Source organism: Thalassophryne amazonica, chromosome 10 (assembly GCF_902500255.1).
Source record: "Thalassophryne amazonica chromosome 10, fThaAma1.1, whole genome shotgun sequence".
Classification (NCBI taxonomy): domain Eukaryota; kingdom Metazoa; phylum Chordata; class Actinopteri; order Batrachoidiformes; family Batrachoididae; genus Thalassophryne; species Thalassophryne amazonica.
The window spans coordinates 107,486,780-107,494,925 of record NC_047112.1 but is presented as its reverse complement, the minus strand read 5'-3'; positions in this window follow the sequence as shown (position 1 = coordinate 107,494,925).

Genomic DNA, 8,146 nt, shown 5'->3' with positions numbered 1-8,146 from the left:
CATCCAGTAGATGGCAGCTTTCTATGCATTTTGACGGTGGGGGAGGGGAGTGATGAGAGGAGACTGATTTCCCATAATCAAATCAAATCAAATCAATTTTATTTATATAGCGCCAAATCACAACAAACAGTTGCCCCATGGCGCTTTATATTGTAAGGCAAGACCATACAATAATTACGGAAAAACCCCAACAGTCAAAACGACCCCCTGTGAGCAAGCACTTGGCGACAGTGGGAAGGAAAAACTCCCTTTTAACAGGAAGAAACCTCCAGCAGAACCAGGCTCAGAGAGGGTCAGTCTTCTGCTGGGACTGGTTGGGGCTGAGAGAGAGAACCAGGAAAAAGACATGCTGTGGAGGGGAGCAGAGATCAATCACTAATGATTAAATGCAGAGTGGTGCATACAGAGCAAAAAGAGAAAGAAACACTCAGTGCATCATGGGAACCCCACAGCAGTCTAAGGCTATAGCAGCATAACTAAGGGATGGTTCAGGGTCACCTGATCCAGCCCTAACTATAAGCTTTAGCAAAAAGGAAAGTTTTAAGCCTAATCTTAAAAGTAGAGAGGGTGTCTGTCTCCCTGATCTGAATTGGGAGCTGGTTCCACAGGAGAGGAGCCTGAAAGCTGAAGGCTCTGCCTCCCATTCTACTCTTACAAACCCTAGGAACTACAAGTAAGCCTGCAGTCTGAGAGCGAAGCACTCTATTGGGGTGATATGGTACTATGAGGTCCCTAAGATAAGATGGGACCTGATTATTCAAAACCTTATAAGTAAGAAGAAGAATTTTAAATTCTATTCGAGAATTAACAGGAAGCCAATGAAGAGAGGCCAATATGGGTGAGATATGCTCTCTCCTTCCAGTCCCTGTCAGTACTCTAGCTGCAGCATTTTGAATTAACTGAAGGCTTTTCAGGGAACTTTTAGGACAACCTGATAATAATGAATTACAATAGTCCAGACTAGAGGAAATAAATGCATGAATTAGTTTTTCAGCATCACTCTGAGACAAGACCTTTCTAATTTTAGAGATATTGTGCAAATGCAAAAAAGCAGTCCTACATATTTGTTTAATATGCGCATTGAATGACATATCCTGATCAAAAATGACTCCAAGATTTCTCACAGTATTACTAGAGGTCAGGGTAATGCCATCCAGAGTAAGGATCTGGTTAGACACCATGTTTCTAAGATTTGTGGGGCCAAGTACAATAACTTCAGTTTTATCTGAGTTTAAAAGCAGGAAATTAGAGGTCATCCATGTCCTTATGTCTGTAAGACAATCCTGCAGTTTAGCTAATTGGTGTGTGTCCTCTGGCTTCATGGATAGATAAAGCTGGGTATCATCTGCGTAACAATGAAAATTTAAGCAATGCCGTCTAAAACTGGTCCTAGCACAGAACCTTGTGGAACTCCATAATTAACCTTAGTCTGTGAAGAAGATTCCCCATTTACATGAACAAATTGTAATCTATTAGATAAATATGATTCAAACCACCGCAGCGCAGTGCCTTTAATACCTATAACATGCTCTAATCTCTGTAATAAAATTTTATGGTCAACAGTATCAAAAGCAGCACTGAGGTCTAACAGAACAAGCACAGAGATGAGTCCACTGTCCGAGGCCATAAGAAGATCATTTGTAACCTTCACTAATGCTGTTTCTGTACTATGATGAATTCTAAAACCTGACTGAAACTCTTCAAATAGACCATTCCTCTGCAGATGATCAGTTAGCTGTTTTACAACTACCCTTTCAAGAATTTTTGAGAGAAAAGGAATGTTGGAGATTGGCCTATAATTAGTATAATAATGTGTGTTGGCTAACGCTCAAACCTTCAGAATTGGTGCATTACTTTAAAAGATATGTGCAATATTTGTACTTTCTAAAAATGACAGAGTTGCCGTTAATGTTGATAAACTTTCCAGAATTAGTTGTGTTTATAAATGAAACTATGAATGAAAAGTGCCTTGTGTTTGAGGTCCTCTGCCACCGTTTGTATTGTTGTATGTGAAAAGTAAGTGAGACTTTCTTTTTGCAGTGACTCTGGTTTGTTTGTTTTTGGTTTGTGATTGAGTTTACTCAGAAGCTCCTGTAGTGCTTATTAAACTCAAAATGTCTGTTACATTTTTTTTTTTTTTTTTTTTTTTTTTGCAGTTTAGCATTATAAAAGTTAACTTTCCAGTTAGCGGGTTTGCGGTTATCGAAGTTCATTTTTTGGTTAGCTGTTAGCCCACCACTGTCTGTAGGTGTCCGTGCAGATATGAATGTGTTAGTTTGTTTACATGTGGCCCTGTGACAGACTGGCGTCTTGTCCAAGGTGTACCCCGCCTCACCCCTATGACTGCTGGGATAGTCTCCAACCCCTGTGACCCTTAACTGGAGTTAGTGAGTGAGTGAAAATGTATTACAGAACAGGGATTAACCCTTTGGGGTCAACAAGTTTTACTAAATTATAAATAACTTTTTAATGATATGAGATAGAAACTTACTTTTTTTTTTTTTGCTGATAAGGTAACTCCGCGTACTTTCGAGCCAGCCATTGGCCATCTTTGTACTCCTCATAAAAGCTGTGTGATGACGTGCGCAATGTGAGTGTCCAATCGGAATTGGTTCACCGTCACATGGTTTTCCAAAATCCAATCATAGGGCAGATTTACCTGACGTGAAAAGGCAAAGACTGTTTTAAGGAGTGATGTGTTACTAGTGTTTGAATAGCCCCCTGGGTGCTCCAATGAGTACATACTATTAGTACAAACTCCATGTGCCCTGCGCCATTACGCACAGCGATCAGTGAAAGCAGGAGCAGACGGAGAGCCTCTGATGACAATCTCACATCCTCAAAGAGTGTGTAACTATCAGGATTGCTCCACTAGTTTGCATGTGAATGTTACTGGATAACTCTGTTTCTTTCTCTACGTAAAGCACTGTTTACCATATCAATGGACAACAAAACGCATAGACCATTTTGTATATATTGTTCAAAATGTGCATTTGTGTTTATTGTTTGAACCTTTTTGTTGTTCTGTCTTTCAAACAAGACCTCAAATTACCTTTATAAAGTGTCAAAACAGTTGTTTATTATAGTTTGCTGTGTGTTTTGAATAAATGTGTGTGGAAAATTATTTTTCGCTTTATTTTTTCCGTGCCTATTTTTGATTGTAAACCTTTATTACACTTATAAAACACAACAAAAACATATATATTCTGAAAGCACAGGTTGTCCTGAAAAAAAGAGACATAAAACTTGATTGTGGGATGCAGGGAGAGCTGTTAACAGCAATAATAAAACATTTATGCCAGGCGAGTGAACTGTCCAAAAAATGCCCTCGGACCCCAGAGGATTAAGCTTAAACATGGAGAGCTTGGCCCAAAACTGTCCTCCACAGGGCCTACCTTAGAGACCTGTGGTGGGCTGTGTAAAACACAGAACACAAATCCATTTGGAGCATACCCATGTCCTTGTTATTATTTTGCAGGTGCAGAAACTGAACAAAAGTTGGTTGGGTTTATCCAATTCCTAATTTGCATGTGCATATGCATAGCAAGCAACACAGTAAGAGGCTAACAAAGTAAGACATCTTTCTGCCACCTGATTCTGTTTTTTTCTCTCTGTTTGAGGTGAGGCTTCATCATGGGAGTGGGGGTCTTCTTCTGCAGGCCTCCCATCCTGTGTACCAGCATGGACTCCCACAATTTCTTGTATATTTGTATTGTCAGTTGTGTCTGTAACATGGCCCAAGCAGAGGGTCACTCCTTTGAGTCTGGTCTGCTTGAGGTTTCTTCCTCAAATCATCAGAGGGAGTTTGTCCTTACCACTGTCACCTGTGTGCTTGCTCTAGGGGTCGGTAAGGTTAGACCTTACTTGTGTGAAGTGCCTTAGGGCAACTTTGTTGTGATTTGGCCCTAGGTAAATGAAATAAATTGAAATTGAATTGAAATTTAAGACTTGTACTAATTAACGTCAGCTTCTCTCATTATAGGCATTAAATCTCAGGGTGGGAATCCCTAAGCACCTCACAATCTGATTAAATCAAGATTCAAGGGGGCTGCAATATCAGTGCATCTTGATACATCTTTTTTATAGAATTTTCACAGGATTTATTTTTTCTTTGTACATTTCAAAGGAAAAAATTTGCAGTGAATCATAATGAATTTATTTCCAACTAGAAGCACTCTGAGAGTGCAAACCTCCACCAAGGCCGTGGGGTCACTGACGCCATAACATGTACACGCTGTGGAATCATTGAACCTAAAAAAGTCTAACAATGATGTTTGCTCAGTAGTAAAAAAGTTTCATCTGCTGTGACTGGATAGCATGTATCCTTAGCGCTTGGCATCACAGTTTATTGCAACTTGCACCTTTCCCAGAGGCTACTGTCATCTGAGCACTGATATTGATATTGCATGTGCTTATAGACAAAAACAAATAAGAGACAAAATTCAATTTATCATTCAACTAAACTACAAATATATGAATTTTTTTACATTTATGAAACACTTCTCTACACAAGGCCATAGGGTCACTGACCCTAAAGAGATTCCGTCCTTGGCACAGTGATCTATTCAACAATTCAGTGTTACAACCAAAACTATGATACATACACTTTTCTTTCCTTTATATTTGACATCCTTGACCATGAAAACATACCACTAGAACTTAGAATCACTTTTATGTCTTTATTAGTTCAAAGGTTATTGTATAAAAACGATTTTTCGGTAATGGCAGTTTTCTTCTGGCTGTGGCTCCATAACATTTGAAGCTACATCAAATCTGATGACACCTTACTGAATCAGTACAGATTCAGCTACAATTTGGTGTTAGTTGTGCATCTCTAGCTTCATTTGTCACCTCAAACTGACACATTTTCTATTTTCCCTATATTTTTGCATATTCTGGATCACCAGATCCGGAATCCGGATCCAATCATCAGCAAACTTTGTTGTTTGATAGAACATTTGACTATGTTACACCCTAATTTTTTTCAAGCCTTTCTGCCTTGTTTTTGTGGAGTTAGAAACTAGAATGTCAAAATTCCCCCTATCCCGCAATGGTGAAGAATCCTTTAAAAAATTCTTGGATCCGGAGTTTTAGTGGTGATCCAGATCACCACTAAAATTTAATCACTTGTTCCTCTTGTCATTTCCAACCACTCCACAAAATTTCATCAAAATCCGTTTAAAACTTTTTGAGTTATCCTGCTGACAGACAGACAAACAAACAAACTCGACCGAAAACATAACCTCCTTGGCGGAGGTAATAAATTGTTTACCAGCTCAGCCATATTTGCACCTGTGTGGTCCTGCTTTTATCCTAAATTCCAAAACTTAGGGGGGCTACTGCTCTCCAGCCTCTCTGTTGACACTGCCTGTGTAAAGGGCCTTTCACACCGAGCGTGCAAACGTGGCATGCATCGCTCTAAAACCCATTATTTTCAATGAGAGGTGTTGCGCAATGATGTGCAAAAACTGGAACCTTGGACATTTATTTTTAGATAAATAAAATAGTATTAAAAGTAACATTCATATCTGCATTTCAACCAGGAAAAAGACACCGTAAATAAATATAAATATTTATTATAAACACAACAAGAGATGATGCAACAAGGACTGCAGTGTGTTTGTTAATTAGGATTTCTAAATGTGACATAAACCTCATGATGAAATCATTTTTTAATTTAGTCATTTCTGCATTTAATGATGTCCTCATTGATGATTGATTTTAATGTTTGAATAAGGACAGAGCAATTACAAAAATATGAATTTGACTTTTCTAGTAATTGTGAATGCTTTGAAATTATGCACAATACAGACAGGACTTCTAACTGTGCAAGTGAACTTTGTCTTCATGGACATGTTTAATGATTCATTCATTTAATGTTAAAATATAAAAAAGGGAAAAGCTTTTCAAATAATAATACAGTTGTTATTTAAAGAACCTTAATTTTATTCAGAAGTGTAGCAGCAGGTGTTTGTTTTCAGAGATGACAGGTGAGCTGGACCTTCAGGACATTTAATCAGATGAAGGTCTCCTCTGCAGCTTCAACCTCTTGTTGGAGTTTTTCGAGACACTTTCCTCACATTTTGAAGAGCAGAGATGTTCTTTTCTTCATTCTGGACTTCAGGTTTTGGTCTTCAGCTCCATCACTTAAAGTTTTGAAGTGCATCTGTATTTACAAGGTTCTGTGCACAGCAAATATTGAAATGTTCCTGATGTGGGACAAGTGACGGAATAATTTCTTAAAATATAAAGAAACATGACACAGTACTGTGCTCGCAGTTGCAGTAGCTGACCAGAGAGCTGCTGTGTCTAGTTGCTCTACTTGTAGATGGGACTGTTTCTGCATTGTGTGTGAGAAAGTGTCACATACAGTGAAGATTATTTTATATTTTGCATCACCACACTTAGCTTCATACTGGAGTAGAGTGGGGAAGGATTTTCTTTCACCATCTCAGATGCACCTTCTGGCAATTTATAGCTAAACTTTCATGTCTTTTTTAAGAAAATCCTCCTCTATACCCTTCATCATCAAGCTGTATAACTGGTGATAGAAAATGCACCTCGGAGGTCTCTGTCTATGGCTGAAGGTACTCTGACAGGAACATCAGTGTGGCATTCAGGGATTGGGAAGTGTTGTCCCTGATGCTGAGCAGTTTCCTCAACATCCTCCTCTCTCCTCCATCACAGACTCTAGCTCAACCCCCAGGACAGAGCCAGATCTCCTGTTGAGCTTGTTGAGTCTGTTTGCGTCAGCTGCATTCAGCCTGCTGCTCCAGCACACTACAGTGTGGTGTATTTACCAGCTCACAACAAAATTTCAATTTTTTTAATTTTTGCTATGTGGGGAGAATTATTGTCTGTTTCTTTTCATCTTCTACTGTTTAATGGGTAATGATAACCTGCCTCCTTACTGTTATTTTTCAGAAAGTCGGTGCAGTACAAAAAGGGTTTTCATACTGCAAACGCACAAGACCATAGTTAAGTTTGATCCAGACTGAAACCATCTCTTTTGGTCAGACTGAATTCTGGTTCCTTGGACCTTGGTATGAGGTGTTTATACCTACTATGTTGGTTTGGAACAAAGTGAAAAGTTTAAGGTCTGGACCAAACAAGGTATGTGTGAAAGCACCCTGAGTTAATGTTATGCACTTATCTACTGACTTATATATATATATATATATATATATATATATATATATATATATATATATATATATATATATATATATATGTACTTGCACTCTTTTACTACAAAGCCACGCTGTTGTAACACATGTAGAATGTGGCTTGACATTGTCTTGCTGAAATAAGCAGGGACGTCCCTGAAAAACACGTTGCTTGGATGGCACCATGTGTTGCTCCAAAACCTGGATGTACCTTTCACCATTGATGGTGCCATCACAAATGTGTAAGTTGTCCATGCCATGGGCACTAACACACCCCATACCATCACAGATGCTGGGTTTTGAACTTTGCACTGGTAACAATCTGGATGGTCTGTTTCCTCTTTTGTCCGGAGGACACGACGTCCATGATTTCCAAAAACAATCTGAAATGTGGACTCATCGGACCACAGCACACTTTTTCACTTTGCGTCTGTCTATTTCAAATGAGCTCGGGCCCAGAGAAGGCGGTGGCATTTCTGGATGTTGTTGATGTATGGCTTTCGCTTTGCATGGTAGAGTTTTAACTTGCACTTGTAGATGTAGATGTAGCGACAAACTGTGTTAACTGACTTCTGAAGTGTTCCTGAGCCCACGCGGTAAGATCCTTTACACAATGATGTCGATTTTTAATGCAGTGCTGCCTGAGGGATCGAAGGTCATGGGCATTCAATGTTGGTTTTCGGCCTTGCCACTTACGTGTAGAAAGTTCTCCAGATTCTCTAAATCTTTTGATTATATTATGGATTGTAGATGATGGAATTCCTAAATTCCTTGCAATTGAATGTTGAGAATGTTGCAGGCATCCATTTCAAAATGAGCAAATATTTGCACAAAAACAATAAAGTCTATCTATCTTGTCTTTGTGGTGTATTCAATTGAATATAGGTTGAAGAGGATTTGCAAATCACTGTATTCAGTTTTTATTTACATAACATTTCAGCTTCATTGAAATGAAATACATACAGTGGTGGGCACAGATA